This window comes from Desmodus rotundus, chromosome 5 (assembly GCF_022682495.2).
Source record: "Desmodus rotundus isolate HL8 chromosome 5, HLdesRot8A.1, whole genome shotgun sequence".
Classification (NCBI taxonomy): domain Eukaryota; kingdom Metazoa; phylum Chordata; class Mammalia; order Chiroptera; family Phyllostomidae; genus Desmodus; species Desmodus rotundus.
Genome location: NC_071391.1, coordinates 98,468,045 through 98,494,097, shown reverse-complemented (window position 1 = coordinate 98,494,097; position 26,053 = coordinate 98,468,045). Strand labels below are relative to the sequence as shown.

Sequence of the window (26,053 nt, the reverse complement as noted above, 5' to 3'; positions counted from 1 at the left end):
AGAACTTCCAGCCAAGATGGAGGCATAGGTAGAGACATTGTGCCTCCTCGCACAACCAAAAGAAGGACAACAACAAATTTAAAAGCAAAACAACCAGAACTGCCAGAAAATTGAACTGTATGGAAGTCAGACAACCGAGGAGTTAAAGAAGAAACATTCACCCAGCCCAGTAGGAGGGGTGGAGATGGGCAGCTGGGCGGAGGGGACTCGTGGCCAGGCAGTGGCTGGAAGACTGCGGTGGGCAAGGCAGCAGCTTGCAGATTGGGTGGTCCCACATGCTCATGTGCAGATAAAAGAGGAGGAACAACTGGGGAGCGAGATAGACCACTCAACCCAAGGTTCCAGTACAGGGGAAATAAAGCCTCAAAGCCACTGACTGAAAACACCTGTGAGGGTGGAGGTCCCAGTGGGAGAAACTCCCAGCCACACAGGAGAGTTCATTGGAGAGACCCACAGTGTCCTAGAAAATACACAAACCCACCCACCAGGAATCAGCACCAAAGGGGCCCAATTTGTTTGTGGGTAGCCGGGGAAGTGACTGAAAGCCAGCAGAGGGCGGAGCAAGCAGCACTGTTCCCTCTTGGACCCCTCCCCAATGTACAGCATCACAACGCAGCCACGTGGATTGCCCCACCCTGGTGAACACCTAAGGCTCCTCCCCTTACTCCCTAACAGGCGCCCTGAGACAAAAAAAAAAAAAAAGAAAAGAAAAGAAAATGGCCCAAATGAAAGAACAGATCAAAGATCCAGAAAAAATACAACTAAGCTATGAAGAGATAGCCAGCCTATCAGATGCACAGTGCAAAACACTGGTAATCAGGATGCTCACAGAATTGGTTGAATTTGGTCACAAATTAGATGAAAAAATGAAGGTTATGAAAAGTGAAATAAAGGAAAATGTGCAGGGAACCAACAATGATGGAAAGGAAACCAGGACTCAAATCAACGGTTTGTACCAGAAGGAAAAAATAAACATTCAACCAGAACAGAATGAAGAAACAAGAATTCAAAAAAATGAGGAGAGGCTTGGGAACCTCCAGAATAACTTTAAACATTCCAACATCCGAATCATAGTGGTGCCAGAGGAGAAGAGGAAGAGCAAGAAATTGAAAACCTCTTGGAAAAAATAATGAAGGAGAACTTCCCCAATCTGGCTAAGAAAATAGAGTTTCAGGAAGTCCAGGAAGCTCAGAGAGTCCCAAAGAAGCTGGACCCAAGGAGGAACACACCAAGGCACATCATTATTACATTAGCCAAGATTAAAGATGAGGAGAGAATCTTAGAAGCAGCAAGAGAAAAGGACACAGTTACCTACAAAGGACTTCCCATAAGGCTATTAGCTGATTTCTCCAAAGAAACCTTGCAGGCAAGAAGGGGCTAGGAAGAAGTATTTGAAGTCATGAAAGGCAAGGATCTACATCCAAGATTACTCTATCCAGCAAAGCTATCATTTAGAATGGAAGGGCAGATAAAGTGCTTCTCAGATAAGGTCAAGTTAAAGGAGTTCATCATCACCAAGCCCTTATTGTATAAAATGTTAAAGGGACTTATCTAAGGAAAAGAAGATCAAAAATGTGAATAGTAAAATGTCAACAAAGTCACAGCTATTAAAAACTGAACCAAAAACAAAAACAAAACAAACTAAGAAAACAACTAGAACAGAACCACAGAAATGGAGATCACATGGAGGGTTAGCAGCAGGGGAGTGGGAGAGAGAGAGGGGGAAAAGGTACAGAGAATAAGAAGCATAAATGGTAGGTAGAAAATAGACATGGGGAGGTTAAGAATAGTATAGGAAATGTGGAAGCCAAAGAACTTATATATATGACTTATGAACTAAAGAGGGGGGGGAATGCCGGTAGGAGGGGGTGTGCAGGGTGGAGGGGAATAAAAGGGAGAAAATGGGACAACTATAACAGCATAATCAATAAAATATATTTTTTAAAAGGTGTAATTGCCCAGAGTTGAATATGGTTAAATTAATTAGGATATAGCCAGAGTATGGAATACATACACATCAAAATGTTGGCATAGATTTTTATTCTTTTTAAATCAAAATTCAAAGCTATATTCATAATATATGATTTTAAGTGTGTAATATGTGTATATAAAAGTATTGTTTTGAAGGGATAAAAGTAGTAATTATTATATGTTTTCTCTACATTTTAAATAGTTTGATAAATTTTCTACACTGAGATGAATCATAAAATTTTTTATTGCAAAATTCCAAGCAAATATAAAACATTCTAATTATTGCCTCCAATTATAAAAACTATAAATTACAACCAGAATGGTTGGCCTCTTAAAAATAGTAGCTAAAGCCCTGGCCAGTGAGGCTCAGTTGGTTGGAGCATCATCCCATAACCAAAAGGTTGTGGGTTCGATTCCTGGTCAGGACACAGGCCTAAGTTGAGGTTCTATCCCTGGTCTGGGCTCAGACCATCCCCTGTCCAGGCACATATGGACAACAAACAATCAGTTCTTCTTTTTTCAATTGATGTTTCTCTGTCTTCCTTCCTCTCTCTCTAAAATAGCAATGAAAATATGTCTCAGATAAAGATTAAAAAAATAGTAGCTAAAATTTATTGAATGATTACTATATCCAGGAACTATGTACTAGCTAAATGCTCACAACCACCCTATAAATATTACTAGTATTATTATTCCTGTTTTCAGATAAGAAAACAGGTTTAGAACACTATTATCCCCTATAGAAGTTGCAACCAAGTTAAAGATACAGTCTGGCCCTGGCTGGTGTGGCTCAGGTGGTTGAAGCATCCTCCTGTAACCAAAAGGTTATGGGTTCCACTCCTGGTCAGGGCCTATACTTAAATTGTGGTTCCATCCCCCATCTGGGCACTTACAATCCCGGTCAGGGTGTGTATGGGACACAACCAATGAATATTTCTTTTTCACAGCGATGTTTCTCTCCCCCCACCTTCATCTCTCAATATAAAGCAATGAAAAAAATGTCCTCAGGTGAGAATTTTAAAAATATTTTTAAAAAATATGGTCTGGCTTCAAGGATTTCATAATCTAGTGACATTAGAATAACACAAGAGCAGTGTTAAAACCATATGCAGTGAACGGTGTGGTTTGAATGCACAGATACTATAGGAATGGTGTGTAATAACCCTATAGGAATATTACTTGACAAGGTAGGTCTCCACCATGAAAACAGGATCTCACCTTAAAAATGAGTGAGGGCTTTTAAATTATCTCCTTTCTAAACAAATATTCTCCCTTTATTTCCAGTACCTTCTCGAGAACATGGGAAGGGTGTTCACCTCCTTAATCATACCCCAAAAGCACAGTGCTTTGCACACAACAGCTGTAAATATCTGCCTGTAAATATCTACTAAATTGTTGTGTTTAATTCAGGCATAGGAAGTATTAAGATCCAAAGAAAGGAGCCGGAAGTGTCCCTTGTTGCTAGTCCTGTTCCTCTGCAACGCTGACTTGAACAGGTTTGAAATCCACTCCCCACCCTTTGACACAGAGCACAAGGACAGCATAGTTTCAAACCTGTTGCAATAAACCCTAATACTTCATGATAATGTATCTCTGAGGAATAAATTCTCTGACTTGGAAGTTTTCATTCACCAAAGTCTGTGTGTGAGTGTGTAGGGGTGAGGGGTGAGTGTGTGGTAAATGTTTATGAGTGTGGGCGCGATGATGCAGTGTGTGTGGTGTGTGTGAATGTGTGTTTGTTGGGGGATAGGAAAGAGGTTGAAGATGCTGAGTAAATTCTAAATGGAGTAAGCTTCCTTTTTCAAAAGTTCTCTAATTTTGTTCAGAATCTCTTAATTAACCATTAGGAAACAACACCATTTTGCTCTTTTAATTTTTTTTTTAATTTTTATTGTTATTCAATTACAGTTGTATGCCTTTTCTCCCCATCCCTCCACCCCACCCCAGGTGAACCCACCTCCCTCCCCCACCTCCACCCTCCCCCTTGGTTTTGTCCATGTGTTCATTATAGTAATTTAGTAAATAACAAAAAAAATACAGGTGAGAGAGAATAACCTCCTTATTTCAAAACCGTAACTTTAATTACACTGAATTATGAACCAAACATTATGCCTTCCAATCCTTAAAGCAAAAGACAGAGGCCAACAAGACTTTAAATCAGTTAGATTCAGTAAAGAAATCATAAAGTGCATGCAACATAATGAAAGTGAAGAATATGATTTATTATTTTTTAGATTTTATTTATTTATTTTTAGAGAGGGAAAGGAAAGGAGAGAGGGAGAGAAACATCAATGTGTGGTTGCCTCTCACACGCCCCCTACTGGGGACATGGCCTGCAATGCAGGCAATGTGCCCTGACTGGGAACTGAACCAATAACCCTTTGGTTTGCAGGCTGGCACTCAGTCCCCTGAGCCACACCAGCCAGGGCTCTTTTATTTTCTTTTTTTAGATTTTATTTATTTATTTTTAGAAAGGGGAATGGAAGAAAGTAAAGAAATTTTAAAAGTAGGTGAGACAAACCCCTTCTAGGCACCTTTCTCTCTACTGCAAACTGAAAATGAAAAAATTCTATAAACAGCTGCAAATTTGTTGACACTCAAATTAACCAGCACCAGCAACTATCCAAGTGAGGGAAGAAATATTTACAACCACAGTTCCATGTCTAAAATACTCTCAGATGGAAAAACTCTGAGGACAGTGAAGAGAGCAGAGTGAGGACCTTCTAATCAAAACAGAGTTCTCAACAAGTCAGGAGGCTTGGAATTCACAGTGACCAGTTCAACATCATTTAAGTAATGAAATTTCTACAAAGAATTGATGGAGCCTTCAGCCACTGTTAAGCAGCAGCAGTAGCAAACCCTCCAGTCTGGCTGGGGGTTAGCTCCGGCAGGATCCTGGCACCCTGCCCGGAGCTGTTTCTACTTTTGTGTACAGTGTTTCAGTGTTTCCTGGGCAGCGGCGGCAGACCTCTGCCAGCCTCAGGCAGGAGCAGCTGGGCAGCTCCACAGGCCAACGTGAGCTCAACTGAACCACGAGTTTCTTTTTAAAATTTGTTATCATATTCATAACAAATTAGATTGTGTCTCTCACCTGCTCATAACTCTCCAATGGCACCCCAAATCAAAATACAATGTCAACGCTATATAACCTATAGAGCCCTACATGACCCAGGCCCTGGGAATCTGATCTCATCTCCTCCCTTTCTCCCTCTCTATCTAGGATGCTCCTCCAGTCACAGTGCCATTCCCCACACTGCCCTGCCCCATGGTATTTCACTTGCTGGTATCAGTGAGCCCCCTGCCAAGAAAATCACACACCGACCCTTTCTGGGGTCTACTTCCCTGTTAGAAATTAGTAAATAAACATATGAGCTATGTGTTTTTGTGACAAAGTGATAATAATAATAATACAGATTGTGTGCCCTAGACATATTTTCCTCAATTATCAACACTTAGGGTGACCATGGAATTTATGGTCAAAACTGGGGCACTTTGAGAGGAAAAGAGAATGCTTTCAATAAGTATGCTGGGTCAACAGGGAGAAACGGGCCGGTCTGAGGGGCCCCTGCTGTGGAAGGGTCCAGTCTCTAGGCTCCACAGCTCCTTGTTTCACAGGCACCAAGGGCCCCTGTGGAGCTGCCTTGGCTGGAAACAAACACTTAGAGGGATTTTTCAACCTCCATAAGCTTCCTGCCACCTCAGACTTTATTCTTTTGAGGTGCCTTTCTTCTCTGCTGTCACTCTACAAGAAACCATGAGTTCACAAAAAGCTTTCCTCTGGCCTGAGTGTGGCCTAAATACAAGTTTTTCAAACTAGAGACCAGTTTCAAAGCTCTGCATGAGCCAAGACAACCATTTAGTATATTGAGATCTGCATATTTTTAGCAATAAAATGAAATAAACTAGATTAGAAACAATAGAATAAAAGAGAACAGAATACATCTCCCATAGTAAGGATAAGCATTATTTCATAATAATATTTTTCCAGCACCACAGGTGAGGCTGTGTGTAAAAACGTCCTTCCTGGTGTGGGCTGTCGTCAGAGCTGGTGATCCATGGCTGTGGCCATGTCTTCTGGTCCCCTTTTTCCTTTTGCCTAGATCCTCACAGAGCCAAGGGCAGCTCACTCACTCCCACGGGCCTCTCAGACACCCTTGTCTTTCTGCAGACGGCCTAGTTTGATCCTTTGGGCTGGAGGCAATGAAGTGGCTTCCTACTTGATCAGTTTTATAGACATGAGTCTTCATGGAAAAAGTAAAAGACCAAAACAAAACAAAAACCCGTGAGGTTCACCAAAGAGTGAAAGGGTTCTGTGAGTGGAGCTCTGAGAAGCTAAAAAGTAACGTGGCTAATTATTAGGAACCCCACACCTCTTCTGCACATCCACCACCCGGCACTGTCTGTGCCCAAATGTGCAAGTGCAGATTGTTGGTGTGCGCCTGTTCTAATTCACCCCACTTGTGCACCAAAAACCAGGTAAAATATCTCACAGCCCAAGGGCCTGGCCCCTTCCTCATTGTATTAGGGTCTTTGCAGCAGCCTCTTCCTGTAATTCACAGAAGGTCTGGGGGTGGTTAAGTGGTTACCCCCACATCAAAGGCTGTCTTTTTTGATGACTGGCTAGGTGGAGGGAGAAGAGGGGACCGTGGTGCTGAGCAGAAGGGAGCCGCCCTAGGCAGGATGTCTGGAAGGAGTGATAAAGCCAACTGCATAGGTATTTTAATAGACATGCTGTTTCCATTCTTTACCATGTGTTTTTCATTCTGCTTTGGTTATTTTTGACTTGAATTATGGAGCTCTGCTTCTTGGTTAAAGTAACTTAGACTAAGTGGTTGTTTTTCTACATCAGAAATGCATACTGACATTTTTGGTGGGTCTGGGATGATGGTAAGGGGCTGAGACAGAAAGCACATTGCCTTTCAGGAGGCTAAGTATTTTTCTCTTACCTCTTCCTTACGGGAGTACAGAACCTATGTTTCCAAGAGCCCAGAGCACCTTGACAAATGCAGATGGCAAAACATTGTGTCCACTGTGGATAGGCACCCCCAAAGGGTGATGAAATGGTATGGCCATTATACTGTCGGAGAGGAAGCAGATATCTTTTCAACCAGACAAGTAAGATGCAAAGATAGACAGCCTTCCTGCTCCAGCAATGTGGTCAACTCATCTGAGTGTTCAAGCACGTTCTTCCTCTCTTGGTACCACAATCTCTTCTCCTCTCAAATGCAGATAATTATATTTGTAAAGGGTTATTGTTTATGAAATATGCTTCTGAAATCTTCAAGTGTCTCTCAAATAACTAAAAGTTGAGCTACAATTTGCAATCATTTGAAAAGCTGCACTTAGCAGCCCCTGCCTCATTCAGCACTATAGGCCACTACTCCTTGAAATATTTTAGTTACTGATGTCCCCCCTCTCTCTCCTGGTTCCCCCATCCCTGGTCTACATGAGACCCCTGGTCTATGTGGATGCTTCCTCCTCTTCCTGCCCCTTAAACTCCAAAGGCTCCTGGAACTTGACTTTGGCCCAGCCCTCACAATCCACATCCCTGTTGGGTTACTTACCCACTCTATTGTTTTTTTGTCATTGTTGTTTTTAAACTGCCTTTTGGCTAGTGAACCCTTACAGCCATATCACCAACTCTAACATCCTCCAGCTTGTTTATACAAGTTTGGGAAATTTTTCTATTTGTTTGGCCTTCCCGAAAACATTTCAGTTTCAATAGGTCAAAACTGAAATCATCCTCGACCACAAACTTGTTTTTTTCTATTTTCCTGATGATTGTACCTGTCATTTATCTAAGCCAAAGAAATTATCTTGGATGCATCCTCAGGATCCAATCATCTACCATAATTTCTACTGATTTTATGTATTTAAAATTTTTGAATGACTCCTACTCCTATTATTACTGCCCTCGTTCATAATCTACCTTCCTCTGGAAGGACCAGGGCAGCAGCCTCTTGTCCTAAGTTGGGTTTCCCAGGAGTGAGGTCTGGGTTTTATGGAGGAAGTACCCCAGTAGGCAGTGGGAAAGGGAGGAAGATCAGCAAGAACGTGGTTTCAGGCCAAGTCCCAGCCTCAGCCAGACCCTGTGGGTTTGACCTGACTAAGGAAGGGAGCTGTGCTTCCACATCTCCACACATGCCGGTGATTATTACGGGCACCCCAGGACAGGGAGTGACAGAGCTCCAATAGCCTAAAGGCACTCAACACAGAGACAGTGAAAGAGCAGTGGCAGACTCTCCGATGTTCCTAAATGAGCCCTGGTAGATGTCCATACTTGAGTCAAAGTCATCTACCAAAATCAAAGAAGGAGCCACGTCAGTCTCCCACCTACGTCCTCTCAATGACTCCCAATCTCCTAGCTGCACTTTGTGGAGGTGGCCTCCATTCCCATCTTCATAGGTATCAGAATTAGACAGGGGGATGGATTCCGTGTTAAAACACAACATCCTTTCCTGAAGATTCATGCTGCCCACTGGTTCATTAAAGGCTCTGACAATTCCTGTAATAAAGACACCTGTTAATGTGTTTAATTTTGGAATTACCAGCCCTATCTGACCTTAACCTTGAGTGTTTGCTTGTGTGTCATGTGTGAGGCACCTCTTACACATGCTACCTGCAGACCTGAGTGGGAGATGCTGGCCTACAGGAGAAAACTCCTTAGTGTGACATGTAAGCTTTTCTATGGCTTGGTCCCACCTCCTCTCAGCCTCACGCCTGGCGCTGGTAGTGCTGAACTGTGTGCAAGACTTGACACAGGCCTTCACATGTCCCAAGGGCCTCTGTGTCCCATTAATGCTGTCCAATTGGCTACCTCTTAAACATTTCTGTCAAGGCTCAGGCCAGATGATATCTCTTCTAGGAAAAGCCTTCCTAGGACCTTGTATTAGTTAGGGTTCTCTAGAGAAACAAAACCAATGGGTGTGTGTGTGTGTGTGTGTGTGTGTGTGTGTGTGTGTAAGAGAGATTGATTTATTATAAGGAATTGGCTTCTGTTATTATGTAGACTGAGAAGTACCAAGACGTTTAGGGAGAGTTGGCAAGCTAGATACCCAGAAGATTAAATGTTGTATTTTGAGTCCAAAAACAGGGAAAAAACTGCTGTCCCAGCTTAAAGGTAGTCAGACAGAAAGAACTCTTTTTCACTCTGGGGAGGGTCAGTGTTTTGTTCTATTCAGGCCTGCAATTGCTCAGATGGATCCATCTTCATTAGGGAGGGCAATCCGCTTTACTCGGTTACCGGTTCATATGACAATTACATCCACAAACACCCTTGAAAAAATGCGCCAAATAATGTTTGACCAAACATCTGGGCACAAAAAATTAACCATGACAGACCCTCAGGTCGGGCTAAGTGCTTTCCTTTGCTACCATCGCTTTCTACACTTGCACTTTCCATATCTTTTTTTTTTACCATCTTAATCATTTTTAGATGTACATTTCCGTAACATCAAACGTGTGCATAGACTGAGGCTGGGATTTGACCTGAAACCATGTCCTCGCTTAGCTCTCCCTCCGTCCCTGTCCTGTCTCCCTGTCTCCCCCACCGTCAGGCAGCAGGTCTCCAGAGCAGTTTTATACTGCAGCTCTGACACCCTGTGCCTGCTGAACACTAACCCCCCATTCCCTCTGCCCCCACCCCCTGGCAGCCACTGCTCTCCATTGTTTCTATGAATTTGACTACTCTAGGTGCCTCGTGTGAGTGCAATCATACAGTATTTGCCTTTTTGTGACTGTCTTATTTTACTTAGTATAACGGCCTCAAGGTTCATCCATGTCATAGCGAGTGTCAGAATTTCCTCCTTTCTGAAGACTAAATAGTATTGTATTGTATGTATAGACCACGTTGTGTTCATTCATCCATCGATGGACACTTGAGTTGCTTTCACTTCTTGAGTATTGTGAATAATGTTGCTATGAACATGCAAGTGCAAATATTTCTTTGAGACTCTGCTTTTAATGCCTTTGGATATATGAGTAAATATACCCAGAGTGGGATATACTTTCCAGAGCTGAACCCTGACCAGATCTTACTGGGCTCTTACCTTTACCCAGCTGGCTCCCTCCCTCCCAGTCACCCTGGACTTTAAACTCTGGAAGGTATAGGCTGACATTTCTTTATATTTGTGGCATTGTGAGGATGAATCACTTAGCAAATAGGAAGTTTCTGACTGATAATTTCTTCCTGCCCACAGTCTTCAATCCAATTGCTATGAAAAGGATGTCAGACGAGCTTTTATTGTCAAAATAGCCCTGAGTTTCAGGATCTTTTACAAATTCTTTATTTTAAAGATTGGGATTTGGGGTGATTAGGGAAAAAGAATTCTAACTCTAACCAGGAATAAGAAATAAAGGTTGTTAAGTTAAGCTTGAAAATAATTAATGCAGAAAAAATGTTGTACATTTTACTTTGTTTTCTTTAAAAGTTCACTTTAAATGTGACAGGATTGATCTTTGACAACATTCTTTCTAAAGTTATTATTTGTTTTTATTTTTAAAAGTTACATTTTAAAAATTTAATTCAAAAATAATACTGGGAAATTATGTTAATATCCTTTAATTTTTGTCTACAGTTTTAAATACAGTGGGTGTCAGTCTGTCTTTTTAGAATCAGCTTTATTAACTGAGATAAAAATGAATGAGTCTCATTACCCAAATGAATACCACACACATGTGGCCACAGAGGCCCATTTGGAATTCTTTCATGTTGGCTTGTATTACTGCTCCCCTCCCTTAAATTTCATGAGGATTTGCTTCAGAGCCAAAATGGTGAACATTTTGCAAGTGATGAAATAAAACTTGAAATCTTAAAATAAAAACCTTTTACGTACTAGACCCCTGGAATCTTACCTGAGGTTTGTTTGACAGGCAGTGTGTGGCTTCCTAAAGTAACTAAGCATATTTCTATCATATAACTTTTCTCCATGCTCACAGCCTCACTGCCGCCACCTGCATTTAACCTGGTGGTGCTGTTAACTTCTCTCCGATACCGAAGTTACTCATTTCACTCTCCTCATTTCAGTCGAGCTGCATTTCTTTCCACCTATGTGGACCCCTCTGGTTGCCAGCACGATAAAAACACAAGCTCTTACAAGATGTGCATACCACACACTTCCCTCTGGTCGTCTGTGCCAAGAAATCCTTCTGGTCTGAGTAAGACCATCTGAAATGTTGGTTTAGACACCACCAACAACTTGCAGTGTAATGTATGACACGTTTACCAGAGATTAGCAGGCAAAATAGACTTCAAAGGCATTGCCCTAATAAATCTGCTAGCAAGTAGCTTACTGACATTCAGAGAACCTCTAGCAGAAATGCTCAGTTAAAGCAGGTTGTGGCATCTGACTTGGACTCGTGCAGACTAACTGTCACCTTAATCTTCTCCTCTCCATCTGCCAAGAGACCAGCCTGGCCCTGCCAGGCATAGAGAAGAGAAAATAATTCATTTTGCAGTTATTTGGGTTTATTTTTCTTATCAGGGCACATGCCTGGTTATTGTGGGGACCATGAAAAGAGACAGAGAAGCCAGGCTTCTAGAAGGTGAAGGAGTTGCTGGTAAAACTAGCCTGGGTTTCAGACTTGCCAGGTGTTCTTTCAGCTGGTAAGCTGCTTCTTTTGGGGAGAAAAAAGTCATATGCACAGCTCTGCTCTGCCTCATTCCACCCTTGGTATGAGCACTGGGGGATGCTGGGTCTCGCCTCCCAAATCACAGCCTCTGCTTCCAGCTTTGCCAGGATGTAGATGGTAATCTCGGGATCCTTACCCCAGCGTAATAACTGGGTCAAGGCTCCTGGTATTCCTTGCCCTCTGGAATGCTTCTTTGTCCTGGTTAACTCTGCCTCAGGCCTTCGCAGTGGGAAGCAGGCAGGAGTCGGCTTGTTCTCCTAGCTCAGGCCCTGGGGAAGGGCCTTGTTAGTAACAAGCCAGGATGTGACTTGTTACTAACACAGCACAGCCTCTTCCCATCTGATCCACACTAGCAGCTCTGGGACTACAGGACAGTCAGGGATGAACTGGAGATGGTTCCAGGATGGGATTATGTCGCCTCTGCCTCTTCTTTCTGGGTCCAAGCACCTTGATAAGCATTTAAACAATAATGTTACTACCTGTCATATGCAGCACTCTTCATAACAGTATACCGGAAGGTTGGTCCTCAGCACAATTATGACACAGTTAACAATACTATTAAGCAAAAATGTAAAATGTACTATTAACTTGGGGGCTGATCTACTCAGCTTGCATATGCCTTCTACACTTACTCTACTTACCTAGTTTGCTCGTTTATAGTATCATGGCCTGTCTCGAAATGGCTGAAGCTAAGTTGGGAGAGTTTTGAGGTAATTTTAGCTTTTCCTCTAAAATCATTCCTGACTTCTAGGTGAATAGTATCCAGCGCTTTATTTGCCCATATAAATTAACTAGCCAAGTACCTCCTCCTCACATATTTACCAAATAGAAGCTTCCTGTTTCCTCCTCTCACCTTGTTCTCCTTTCCTGTTTTTCCTGCAGCCGGTCTCCTCTTATTCTCTCTGGGACATTCTTCGCAGCAGGCCTGCGTGGCACCTTTTCTATGTCCCCAAAACTTGTTGCACATAGACTTTCACCACCTCGGCTCAGCGCCCCACAGTCTACCACACCTCAGTCTTTCCTATCACTATAGGGAGGTGTCCCGCCCTGGGACAGCCAGAGGCTCTCCCAGGTGTCCCTCCCCCATTGCCTTCCTACCACTGGTACCATGTTGCATGGGAAGCTCCTCTTAAACCACCTCTCCTCTTAGAGTTTCAGACAAAAAAGGAAGAAATAAATCTTCTAAGACTCAGTCTAAATCCACACCCATCTCACCTTTCTATACAAAAAAACCCCAAAAACAAAACCTCACCATACCAGCAGTCAAAAGAAAAAAAGAAAGGAAAAATTTGTTGTAATAGTGCTGATGAATGATTGCTTCTCTAAACTCCTCATTCCATAATCAGGGATGTGAAGACACTGTCCTCTCTCTGTGTGTGCCCCTTGCACATGAGCAAAGGAGTCCTGTCCAAAACAACAGAATTCTCCCTGCAAACACAGCTGGCTGTGTGAAGGTGTGCTTCTTGTAAGTGAAAGGACTGGTTCCAGTCTTGGTTGGCTGATGGTTAAGTCGAAACCAGGACTACATGGTTTGAAAAGCCCCACAGTCATCTCCATGTGAGCGGATGCCAACAGCCAAAAAAAAAAAAAAAAAGACAAGCTTACTCACTGGGTCTACCTTTGGGAATGTTTATACATCAACAGTGTGAGTGAATGGAGGAAATAGGGCAGTTGTTTTTTCTGAGTGATTTCACCTTAAAACAGGTACAGTTGAAGGGAGATAAGCTATGTGCTTCTGTCTGACTCATCTGTGCAGACTGTTTATCAGAAGCAGCTTCAAGGGTGGGGGGCCCCTCTCCCAAACTATGCAGAGTTGTTACCACTAAATAGGCAACAGCAAGTAGAACTGCTCCACAAATGGCCCATAACACATGCTCGTGACACTATAGAGGAGAGAACTTTTACGAATTTCTGTGGGATATAGGAGTTTCTATTTTTATGTTCCCATTGATATAGACAAACTTTTTAAAAGCATTTGATAGAAAATCAAACATGCCCAAAGCATTATTTAAAGACATGAACACCGCATTCAGTTGCTAAAAATGAAGACTGTAGACTTCAAGGAATTCACTCAATGAACCCCAGTCTTAGTGGTTGAGTGAGGTCCAGGCGGGATGCAGCAGCAGGAGCAGGTCAAGAGAAGCAGACCCCACTTCATGAAGACCTTGATCTTGGAGATAAAAGCACTATCCCAAGAACTTCCCCATGCTGAACCCTGCAGCCCCATTTTCAGCTTCTTAACCTCTGATGCCATCTGGAAGGACAGGCCCTTCTGCCTCGCTTTAATTCAAGTTGTTTGCAAGCTGGATCTCAATGCAAAGCCCAGATAACTGAACTGCCCAATGGGCAATGGGCTGGACTTTTTTTTTTATTCAGGGAGGCCCATAATGAGCCCTTGTATAGCTACCCTATATTGGTTTAGGCATTTTTTAAAAACTGGAATTGAATTCAGTAAATATTGACCAAGTTATAAGTTGCAGAGTATATAGAAATTAAGGTGTCAATCCTTGCCTAAGGGGTCACACTCCTGTTGTTGAAAAGAAGGGAAGGATGAGACAGTATGGCATGATCAAAAATGAGGCTATTGATCGGTTCCCTGCACAGCCTTCCTCGGGGAGACACTTTATCTGTATTTTAAAGAATAAAGAGGAACTTGCCAGCAGAGCTCAGTGAAAAAAGAAATCTTCCTCCCCACTCCCCTTTCACCCTGGCTGCAGGTAGAGCATATGGGAGCAAAGAGAATGAGCCAGAAGGTCTCAAAGACCGCTTAGCTTAGAATCACAGTCCCTGCTCTCCTGACCTGATAACTTTCCAAACATATTCACTTCTCAAGCATATTCTTCATCTGCTTTTAATATGACCTGGAAATTCAAGGAACCAATTGAGAAACAGGGAAACAGACACCCTACACGAAGCGATGAGAGTGAGAACTGAGTTCATACAATACTAACAAAGCCAGGGAACTAGGCTACGGTACGGCAATCAGCAAGATGAAAATATAATTTCAAATTGTTGAAATGAAGGCAAAAAGGAAAGAAAAAGGAAAAGACACCTCAAATTTAAGAACACCTAGATGAACATTTTTAGGTATCCAACGGTCATTTGCCACTGGAGCTCTCTCCATCCCTGCCAGGAGGCTCAAGGCTAACCTGGGACAGTTACAGAGTAATTGCTCAACATCTCTCACTGTGCAGAAATTTCCAAAAATACCATCGGTTATGATGGCTCAGAATTTTAAAACATATTGAGGGGGGATAGTATGCCAGTATAAGCTCAAGGTCAGTTATTTGAGAAAATCTTTTCCTGGTGTTTCAACAATTACCATTGCAATGAGGTAGAAAGAAGCCCTTGGCTGTTCCAGAAAGCTCTGTCATGGCTCTCGGGTCCAATGTTGAAGCAGTTTCTGAAATAGGTGGAAGATACTCCTTGTTTTTCAAAAGAACATAAAGCAACATATAATACAGCTTTTCATCTCACACCAATCCACACCATGGGGAAGAATCAGCCACAGGAGATATTCTAGAAAATGTTTAATTATTTATTAACCATAAAAATGACTTGAGAAAAATTAAGTAATTTGAAATAACACTTTAGGGTAACAAGAGAGGTGGTATATCTTTTGTTTCACAGGTGAGATGGGGAGACACACAAAGTTTAAGGGTTTTTGTTACCTGGGGCACACACACTGCTCCATAGGGCATCCTGAGCCCAAGCTCAAGCCTGCCCTCTGGGACTGGCTCCCTGGCTCTTCCTACCTAGACCAGTGGTTTTCCTGTTAATGACCCCGATCAAAGGAGAAATAGTACAGAAGGACTTTGATGGCAGAGGAGAAAGAGCTTGTGATTTTAAACTATTGACTCATAAAGTTAATTCAATAAGAATATCTAGATTTCAGTGTGGTTTAAAATAAACATTTTGAAAAATAAGCGAGGCATGAAAAGCTCCCTTTTCTAGATGCCAGGAAGAATTGTCAGAGGCCACATGCAAAAAAGGTTCAGGTAACCTTCTCTCCTAATTGGAAAAAAAAAAAAAAAGACTGTGAAAGAAAAAAGAGCTTCAGGTATTTTAGGGACACAAATATATTTCATTTGAAATAAGATTCTGATAGGTTTGCACAGACCTTAGTAACACTTCTATCTTTATTATTTTTTAAATTATATTTCATTGATTATGCTATTACAGTTGCCCTCATTTTTCCCCCTTTGTCACCCTCCACCAAGCACCCCCCACTCCATCAGGCAATCCCCTCACCATTGTTCATGTCCATGGGTCATGCATATAAGTTCTTAGCTACTCCATTTCCTATACTGTACTTTACACCCCCATAGCTATTCTGCAACTACCTGATTGTACTTCTTAATACCTTAACCTTTTCACCTATTCCCCTACTGACCTCTCCCATCTGGCAACCATCAAAACGCTCTCTGTATCCATGGTTCTGTCTCTGTTCTTCTGGTTTACTTAATTTGTTTTTTAGATTCAATTGTTGACCGATATGTATTTTTTGCCATTTTATTGTTCATAGTCTTGATCTTCTTTTTCTTAAATAAGTCCCTTTAACATTTCATATAATAATGATCTGGTGATGATGAACTACTTTAGTTTTTTCTTGTCTGGGAAGCTCTTTATCTGCCCTTTGATTCTAAATGATGTCTTTGCTTGGTACAGTAATCTTGGCTATAGGTCTCTGCTTTTCTTGACTTTGAATATTTCTTGCCAATCCCTTATAGCCTGCAAAGTTTTCTTTTAAGAAATCAGCTGATAGTCTTATGGGAACTCCTTTGTAGGTAAATAACTGCTTTTCTCCTGGTGCTTTCAGATTCTCTCTTTATCTTCACCTTTTGGCATTTTAATTATGATGTGTCTTAGAATGGGCCTCTTTGCATCCATCTTCTTTGGGACTCTCTGTGGTTCCTGGACTTGCATGTCTATTTCCTTCACCAAAAGTTAGGGAAGTTTTCTTTCATTATTTTTTCAAATAGATTTCCAATTTCTTGTTCTTTCTCTTCTCCTTCTGGCACCCCTATGATGTGAATGTCAGAACGCTTGAAGCTGTCCCAGAGGCTGGTTACAGTACCCTCATTTTTTTTTTGTTCTTTTTTCTTCTCGTTGTTCTGATTGGTTGTTTTTTGCTTCCTTATGTTCCATCATTGATTTGATTCTTGGCTACATCCACTCCACTGTTGTTTCCCTGTAAATTGTTCTTTATTTTAATTAGTATTTCCTTCATTTGTGACTAGACATTTTTTATGCTGCTGAGGTCCTCACTAAGTTCTTTGAGCATCCTTATGACCAGTGATTTGAATTCTGCATCTGATAGATTGCTTATCTCCATTTTGTTTAGCACTTTTTCTGGAGTTTTGATCTGTTCTTTCATTTGGGCCATGTTTCTTTGTCTCCTTATTTTGGCAGCCTCCTTGTGTTTGTTTCTATATATTAGGAGAGCTGCTATGACTGCCTGTCTTGGTAGTGTGGCCTAATGTAGTAGGTGTCCTATAGGGTCTAGTGGCACAGCCACTCCTAACACCCAAGTTGTGTACTCAAGATGTGCCCTTCATATGGGCTGAGTACACCTTTCTCATAGCTGAGCCTTGGTTGCTGTTGGGAGATCAATGAGAGGGATTTATCCAGGCCAGTCAGCTGTAAGGATTATCTGTGATTATCACAAACCTTCGCCCTTCTTGGAGGATCAGCTGTGCAGGGGGAGGGTGGTGGTGCTCTGACGTGGTCTGTAGCTATCCAGTGGGTGCGCTGGCTCTGGGGTTTCCCAGGTGGTGCAGGCCAAGGTCAGCCCCCACCTGTATTTTTCCCAGAGCCACCCTGCCTGAGCTATCAATCCATCTGAGATGGCTGCTACTTGTGCTGGGCTTGGAGATTCCCAGGCAAAGCCAAGCTGTGAATCTAGGCTGGCTGCTGCTAGTGTCAGGCTGGGAGTCACTGAGGCCAGCTCTTGCTTGTTTGAGAGGATTTAGGAAGTTCTGAAGCATGAGCCAAGACTGGCTATTCATATGGAAAAGCAGCTTGGGTGGGCTCCTATGTGGAGTGGGGCAGAGTCTCAGGGCATCTCCAAGGTGGGTCAAACAGTGTCAGCCAGGTTGATGGAGTCTCAGATATGGCACCAGCTTGCCAGCTCTGTTCGGGGAGAATATAGAAAAGGGACAATGGCCTCTCCTTGCCTTGATGCCAGACAGTTCAGTTTCTCCCTGTATATACTGGTGCCTTTCAAGCTGCTACCTTGTTGCTGGAGCTCAGATAGAGTTAGTCTGAGCAGGGGAATCTGTGTTTGGGTTCTTTAAGAGGAACTGCTTGGGGCTCCAGCAGTTTCTTTTACGTACTCAATGCCTGATGGTTTGTGCAGCCAGAAGTTGTGGGCACTTATTTTCCTAGCATTGGAACTCTAGGCTTGGGGTCCTGGTGTGGGGCTGGGACTCCTAGCTCCCCAGATATCCCCCCCAAATTTTTATACACTACATGTGGGTGAGGAACCAGCCCTTTCCGCATCTGGGCCCCTTCTCCCCGTCTGGATGGATGTGGTTTCTTCAATTCCATAGTTGTCAGATTTCCATTCAACTTGATTTCTGGGGTTCTATGTGATGGTTGTTTTATATTTTAGTTGTAATTTTGATGTGGTTGTATGAAGTGGTGAACCATGTCTGCTTATGCCACCATCTTAACCAAAAGTCCTAGTAACACTTCTTTTAAATGGATTTTGGTGTTGCTGATAAAAGGGAAAGAACTGCCAGCAAGCAGAGAAGTGAATGGATTACAGAAGAAAAGGACTAAAATCAGAGACAAATGCTCTCAAATAGGAAGCAAGCTTTCTGGGTCCACATTATAAATAGTTTTCATTTGAAACAGTCCAGCATCATTCGCTGACCCACAACTGACCGCAACTGCAGTGTAAATGGTTTCATTTTATTGGTCATTAAGACCCCAGTGAGAAACTTTCTTAACAAGTTATCAAAGCCACGTGGAAACTTGTATCAAGTGCTCCAAATAAGATTAACCAATGATGGCAAAGTCAGACTCATGGAGTTATTTGTGGATTTGGCTCAGAGTCAGACATATTTTCAGACTTTAAACACTGACACTTTGCATCCATTAAATCAGCTTGTGAAAAAAAAGAGAGTGAAGAAATGAGATATGGAAACTGTGTCTTAAGGAAGAGCCAAGCATTTTCCCTCTTAACCAGAGCATGGCCAAAGGGGAAGGGAAGGAAAAGAGTGTGCTGTTGTAAAGGGCTAATTTTTTCCTGAAAATCTAACAGGCAATGGGCCAACATCTGGGTCCTACTAGAATGTAGCTATAACCAGATGAAGGTCGTTGGCACAGGCAGGTGACCATCCTGCCTGCAGAGTCATCTTCCATAGAGGTTTTCCTGCTTCGTTCAGGAAGGTAGTGCTTTCAGGAAAGGTGAGTCCAAGTGTCTGAGCCACCACACTGGGGTCTGGTGCTATGTTGTGGGGAAGCTTCCAAAGACCTGCCTCCTGACCCCACACCCCTCCAGGGAACGTGGGGAGAATTCACCCTTTGACCACAAGTTGTTACGATCTGACACATTCACCCTCCAACCATATGAGACAATTAAGAATGATTACCTCTGAATCAGGGGCAAATCATCCACTAGTTTCCTGCCCAGGGTTTGAGTGGGTGGAACTGCCTGTGAGAAACCCCATCTCCACTGGAATAAAAGTGCTCTAAAAATCTTCATTGAAGTGGTCAGTTAGGGTAACTAAGGTAGGGAGGTTTGACTGTACCCTGCCCCCACAACCCTGCGTTTTCACAGATTTCTCTTTCTTCCTGGTGATGGTCAGGTCTCCTTGAGCTGGTGCTGTGGGTCTTGGCCCACCAGCCTCCCTGGTCCACCTGACCACCCACCATCTGGTCTGCAGTCCTTGGCTATTTCAGGAAGCTCTGGCTTCCTCCCTGCCTCTCTGTGGAGAGAATTAAGTTTCAGCATTTGTATCACTGAGACACAGGCTGGAACTTTTAGTCTTGTAAATTTTGTAGCTGACAGAGTGAGTAATACTTGCTATCGGATTTAGAGTTGCTGAGTCTTGTCTGTGTTTAGTCTACCTCTGTTCCCACTCCCCACCTCCACAGAAACGGACATCTCCTAGGTTTCAGGTAAATTACTGAGTCCAGAGTTGGAATCCCTCCAGGGCATTTTACCCAGAAGCACTCTCAGTCATCAGAATTACCTGCAGGGCTTGTTGAAACACAGAGCTGGGCCCAAGAATGTTTACTTCTAGCAAGTTTCCCTCTGATCTTGCGGTGGCTGGTCCCAGACTACACTTTGAGAACCACTGGCCTACACCATAAATTCTTCCCTTTCTTTCCTCCCTTCCTAGATATGCCTCTCTCTGAAACCTCCACAGCCAGAGAGGAAGAAGTTAGGGTCGCGTTGGTTGGTGAAAGAATTACAGGAGAACTGAAATAAACAGAAGACCTTGAATAACCTATCAGAGTTGCCACTTGATCACTTTCCCAGAAAATACAATTTCTTAATTTTTTCTCCGTGAATTAGCCTTTTATAATATCTATAGCAGAGAATTTTTACCTCAAAAAGGCAGCCTTTTATCTTTAGAACAGCACTAAACCTAATGGTCCCTTCTGATGAGAACTAAGTATGTTTTCTTTTTTAAATTGAGGTATACATAATTGACATACAACATTATATTAGTTTCAGGTATACAACATCATGATTCGATATTTGTATACATTACAAAGTGACCATCACTGTAAATCTAGTTAACATCCATCACCACATATAGTTACAATTTTTTTTATGATGAGAATTTTTAAGATCTACCGTATTTTTCAGCCTATAAGACGCACTTACCCCGCCCCCAGATTTGGGAGGAAAATGGGGATGTTCTTATAGTCTGAATGTAGCTTACCTGGCTCACTGGGGCGGGGGGCAGGGGTGAGGGTGGAGCAGGGTTTTTTCCTATTTTCTTCCTCTAAAACCTAGGTATGTCTTATGGTCTGGCGCGTCTTGTAGTCCAAAAAATACAGTACTCTCTTGACAACTTTCAAACATACAATACGGTATTAACTATAGTCACTATGCTGTATATTATATCCCCAGTTCTAATTTATCTTCTAACTGGCAGTTTTTACCTTTTAACCACCTTCGTGTTTCCTTCTTATTCTGGATTCATCTGTTCTTTATCATCAGATAACTGAGGGCCTACTATGTGCCAAGTGGTTTATATGCATTATGTGAAAGGATCTTTCCCAAAATTTGGCAACACGTAGGTTATTAGTTCACTTTTATGTAAGAGCTGACTGCGGGTCTTGTGGTGGCCCTAAGCCATGAGCTGGTCATAGGTAGTATAGGGGTTCAAAGCCAGTCCTGATCCCAGAGATCAAGATGTAATGCCTTGGATTGTGTTATATTTTCCATAATATTCTATCTGTTACAGTACTATAATCACTTACCAAATGAGTGACTTGTTACATTTTAAACAATTCTTCTGCAATTCATCCATTCATTATCTATATTTATGAAGCACATACCATGTGCCATACTATTGTTAGGTCTGGGAAATACAATGCTGCACAAGATAGAACTTTTCAAAATACATTTTAGCAGAATGTTCTGTAAAATTTTATTTTTTAAGTTTGTCCTTTGATTAAAATTGTTCAGAAAAGCCCTGGCTGGTGGCTGGAGTGCTGGTCTGCAAACCACAGAGCTGCCAGTTTGATTCCCAGTCGGAGCACATGCATGGGCCAGGTCCCCAGTAGGGGGCATGCAAGAGGTAACCACACCTTGACGTTTCTCTCCTCTTTCTCCTCCCCCTCCCCTCTCTAAAAATAAATAAATAAAATCTTTTAAAAAAATGGTTCTGAAAAGATACATGTCATTAAGCCCAGAATTGCATTCTTTCTTCCTCTACTTCTAACAAACTTCCTACTGACTTTCTATAAACTCAGTTTAACAAATTTTTTTTCATATTTTTCTTAAAAAAGGCACATGTGTTCATTTAAAAAATATTTTTATACTTTTGAATGGATAATACATTTATATAACTCAAAATTTAAAGGAAACAAAGGGTATATAATAAAAATTAATCTTGCTTTCACTTGATACTGTCAGTCCCAATATCTCCCCAGAGGCAACCACATTAAATGTATGTATTGTCTTCTTCCCTTCCTTTCTTGGATTGTTAGCACAAACAGTTGTCACTATCTACGAAGTGTTCTCTACTTTTTGTTGCTATATCTTGAAGATCATGTCAAATCAATCAATGTAGCTAACTCATTCTTTTTAACAGATGCACATAAATAATTTTAAAATGTACCATATGATATTTAACTAGGCCCTGTTAATAAATATATAACATGGTCCAGTATTTTACTATTATTTACAAACAATTCCATAATGACTCCTCTCATGTGAATATCAATTTACACATGAGCAAGCCAATCTGTAAGATAATTTCCTGTAAGGGGAAATGCTGGGTTAAAGGCAAATAGTATGTGTATTTATAATTTTTAGAATGGTCATTATGGAATTTTCTAAGCCTTGCAAAAGGAGCTACACTAGTATAATGAACCCCACATGCCTGTCACCCAGCTTCAATGGTTACTATTAATCCATGGCAGATACTATTTTATGTACATATAGTGTGTATAAAAATAGTATACATATATATATATATATATATATATATATATATATATATATATATATAGTGTGTGTGTGTGTGTGTATCCCACCCATCCCCTGCAACTCAAATTATTTTGAAGCAACCCCAGACATAATGTTACTTCATTGGTGAATATGGCAGTACTTCTGCAAAGTAAGGACTTGAACAACGAGTGTGTGTGACTTCATTATCACACTTAAAACAAATTAATAGTAGTTTATTAATTTATTAATTCTGGATTGTTTCATGAAAATTTATTTTTAAATAGTTTTTTCTTAGGTTCACCCATTCACTGCAATTGGTTAGTCTTTTTTTTTTAATCTTTTGGTTTCCTCCTCCATCTCTCTCCTCCTTTCTTTCTTCAATGACATTACTGTAGAAACTGGATAAATTTGCTTCCGCAGTCTGGATTTTGTTAATTGCATTTTCATAAGTTCATTTAATATGTTTTTCTATCCTTTAGGACAAAAGTGAAATACAAAATTAAATTGCAGAATTTCTTAATAATAAAAAAAATACAACATATCAGAATCTGTATGGCACAGTTAAAGCAGTTATTAGAAGATTTATACAACTAAATAGCTATATTAAAAAATAAAATGAAAATGAATGAATAAAAAATGAGAAAACTAAATAAAATAAAGTTAGCCAAAAGAAAGAAGATAAATGCAGAAAATGTTTCAATAATTTTTAAACTTTTTTTTAGACGCACCATTTGAGAATTAGATCATCTTGTAATTTTCAGCTATACAAACAACAAATCTAGATATTGTCAGAGAGAAAGTCTGTTCTACACACACTTTGTTCTGAATTTCAAGGTACTGGCCTGCCTTGATGGCCAGTGGGAATTCAGATTAGAAGATCACACTTCCCATCTTGGTGAGGAGCTGAGAGGTTCAGGAAAGGAAGGGGGAGGGAAGGCTGGATCCCCCACACCTGGTTCTGTCTGAGTTCATATCTTAGCCCTCTGGAGGGCACTGGAGTCACCCATGGCGTGAGGGGCATTTCATGTCCTGTGAGATCCTTGCATGCTTTTGCCATCTGACAGGCTCTGGCATGATGATTACCCCCAGGCTGTGAGCAAATCTCTCTCATGTGGTCCTTAGTATAAAATCCAGTGCCTCAAAAGGATGAGGATCAAATAAGATACCACACAGAGCTAGTGCTCAGGAAGTGGAAGCTAATATGGTGGCTCTCAAATTTTGTGATTGGCTGGAGACCCATCGAGGAGCCTCTGAAAAATCTCTAGCTATTGAGTGTCAACCGAGAGGGAACAATCAACTAGTTTTTCTTTCTCTGAGGTCCACTGAATATTAAGCATAATGTGTCTGATCACAGTATTTCTGTTATGCCTTCGCTGTCCGTCAGGCTCACCTTCCACCTGTGCCTAAGGGCGGATGCTAGCCACCTACTTAAGAACAAACATTTCGTTCCGGACGCGCCCTTTCCCAGGCACGGGGCTCGGCCTGTGTCCCCGCTCCTGCCACTGCCGTGTGGTGTGTGGGTTTGTGTGTCAGGCAGAGGGCCTGGGTTTTGTGTCGCTCTCCACCTCAGTTTTGTTTCCCTCGCCCAGAGAGGACAACAGAACATTGAGAGAGCCCCCTCGCCCCTGGAGTGCTGGGGGTTGGACCTTCTCCTGTCCCCTCTCTAGCGGAACAAAGAACGTGGCATTATCCATGTTTGTGGGCCATCAGCTGGATTTACTTCGTAGCAGAGAGGGGTCTGCAGTGCAAGATGGAAAAACACCCACCGTGCAAATACGTCTCCGGGGCCTCCTCCCGACCCCCCCGCCTCGAAAGAGGTGTAAGTGGCCCTTTTCCATCCCTCACGCCTCTCGCCGCGCCTTCTCAGCCTTCGGCCTGCCTCTCCTTGCGCAAACCCCGCAGATTCCTGCCACTGTGCCCGGAGGGTCCTTAGGTCGACGCTGCCGCGTCCCGGGGCCCTCGCCCCACACTGGACCCTGTGAGCCAACTACAGGGGGGAAACTGCGCGTCACCCGATGAGCTGTAGACCCCGATGGAACGAGGGAAAAGCCAAAGCTAACAGGAGTCCAAATCCGTGCGCGCCGCAGCGGGAAGCGGGCGCGGCGCGGCGACGAGGAGGGCCAGGGCGCTAGCCCCAGCGCGCCCCCGCACCCGGGGCCGGCGAGGCGAGCCGCGCTGCCGGCGTCTCGGAGGCGTGCGTCTTTCTCCTTATATGGTCAAATGACACGCGGGGGTTCGCCAGGGCGGGAGGCTGCGCTCCACTCAGCAGGCTGCGGAGCTGCACCCCGGAGCAGCTGCCGCCGCCAGCCCGAACCTCCGTCGCGCCGCGTCTGAGAGCGCCTGCCCGCTGAGCGGTGAGTGCCACCGAACCAGCCGCCGAGCGGGAGACGGCTCCACCCGCTTAGTGGGGACAGGGAAGCCCTGCCGTGGGAGAGATCGGGAGAGCGAGGTGGCTAGCCTTGGGAGAGACCCCGGGACAGGGCAGTCGAGCGGTTGGGGGAGACCCGGGGATAGGGGGCCCAGCGGTGGAGGAGACCTGGGGACAGGGGAGCCGAACGACTGAAGGAGATTCGGGAAGAAGGAAGCTGAATCGCGGTGGGGAGGCCTCGGGGCGGGGTACTGTAGGCCGGAGGGACCCCCGCCTCATCCTTGGAGGGAGGCCTGAAGTCCCTGAGCAGGCTAGATGGGTCATCACTGGGTGTCCAGCAGGGGCTGTGCCACCCACGAGCGATACCTTGGTTAAGGCCGGCCAAGGGTCCAGCGTGGGGAAGTAATCGTTCCCCCACCCCGAAGACCTTGACTCTGGCCCTCATCTGTCTGTGCTGGGTGTCCGAACCCTTCTCCTTCGCAGAAAGAAGTGGAGCTTGTGGTGTGACCTTATGCATTAACTCGTGCGAAAATTAAAAAATTAACCACTGCATTTAACAAAATGGGCTACTTTAAACGAAAAAAAAAGCCCTCATCTTAAGTTGAGCTTGTGTGATATCTTAGCATATCTGACATTGCCGACAGAGATTGTCGAATATTGTTTCCCATTTTAAATGAAGAACAATCATACTTACTTTCACATCCCACCATGGGTTTCCATCCCAAGGAGCGGAGCCAAGGTTGAAGGAAAGTCACACAGCTGCCTTCCAGTGCTCCACTCCCTTGCATTTACCTACCTTGGGGCATGAATCACAGTGTGGGCTTATAATCAGGAGACTGTTCAAGACACAAGGCCAGATCCTTTTGTCACCTTGGCACTGCATCTCCTGGCCTGGGCTTTGCAGTAATATGTTAGAGGGAGGACTTTGCTATCCTGAAGGGGGTTTAGACCAAAAACACTTGAGGCAAGTCTTAGAGATACAGGGACTTCTGGTTGGACAATTAAACTTCCATAAAACCAAACTTAATGAAGAACATTACATTGTGCACTTATATAAAATATTTTTCACCATGTTTTCCAGATTTAGCTCACCCTGAACTTTTAAGGGTTCTCAATGAAGGTATAGAATTGGGTTTCCACAGTGTTTATTAATCTGTGGTGCTTTAAAATGCTTTCACTCAGCAGCCTGTTGATAAGGGCTACTTTGGCTTACTGAGGACTGGGCACTCTTCTAGGCAATCATGTCCACAATCTCACTTAATATGCACAAATATGCCAGAAGGCAGGTGTGACTGACTAGTGGGTGTGCATTCACTGCAGGTAGGCTGCCAGAGTTCATGTCCCCGTCCCTCATCCACAAGCAGTGCATGCAGCCTTAGCTAAGTCACCGAATCTCTCCATGCCTCAGTTTCCTCTACTAGAAACAGATATGATAGTGTCTTTCT

General features: G+C 43.0%; 1 protein-coding gene across 3 annotated transcripts in view; it reads left to right on the top strand.

The window, feature by feature from the left end:
- Positions 1-26,053, top strand: part of FHL2 (four and a half LIM domains 2) — a 74,557-nt gene that overhangs the window by 3,634 nt on the left and 44,870 nt on the right. The window contains exon 1 of one of the 3 annotated variants that reach the window (XM_053924085.1): positions 24,035-24,059. The exons of 1 other annotated variant lie outside the window; for it this stretch is intronic. The gene's annotated coding sequence lies outside the window, so the exon portion shown is untranslated. Of the gene's footprint in view, positions 1-24,034; positions 24,060-24,179; positions 24,595-26,053 lie in introns of those variants that run through there. One more of the 3 variants, XM_024571811.4, reaches the window with a different exon arrangement.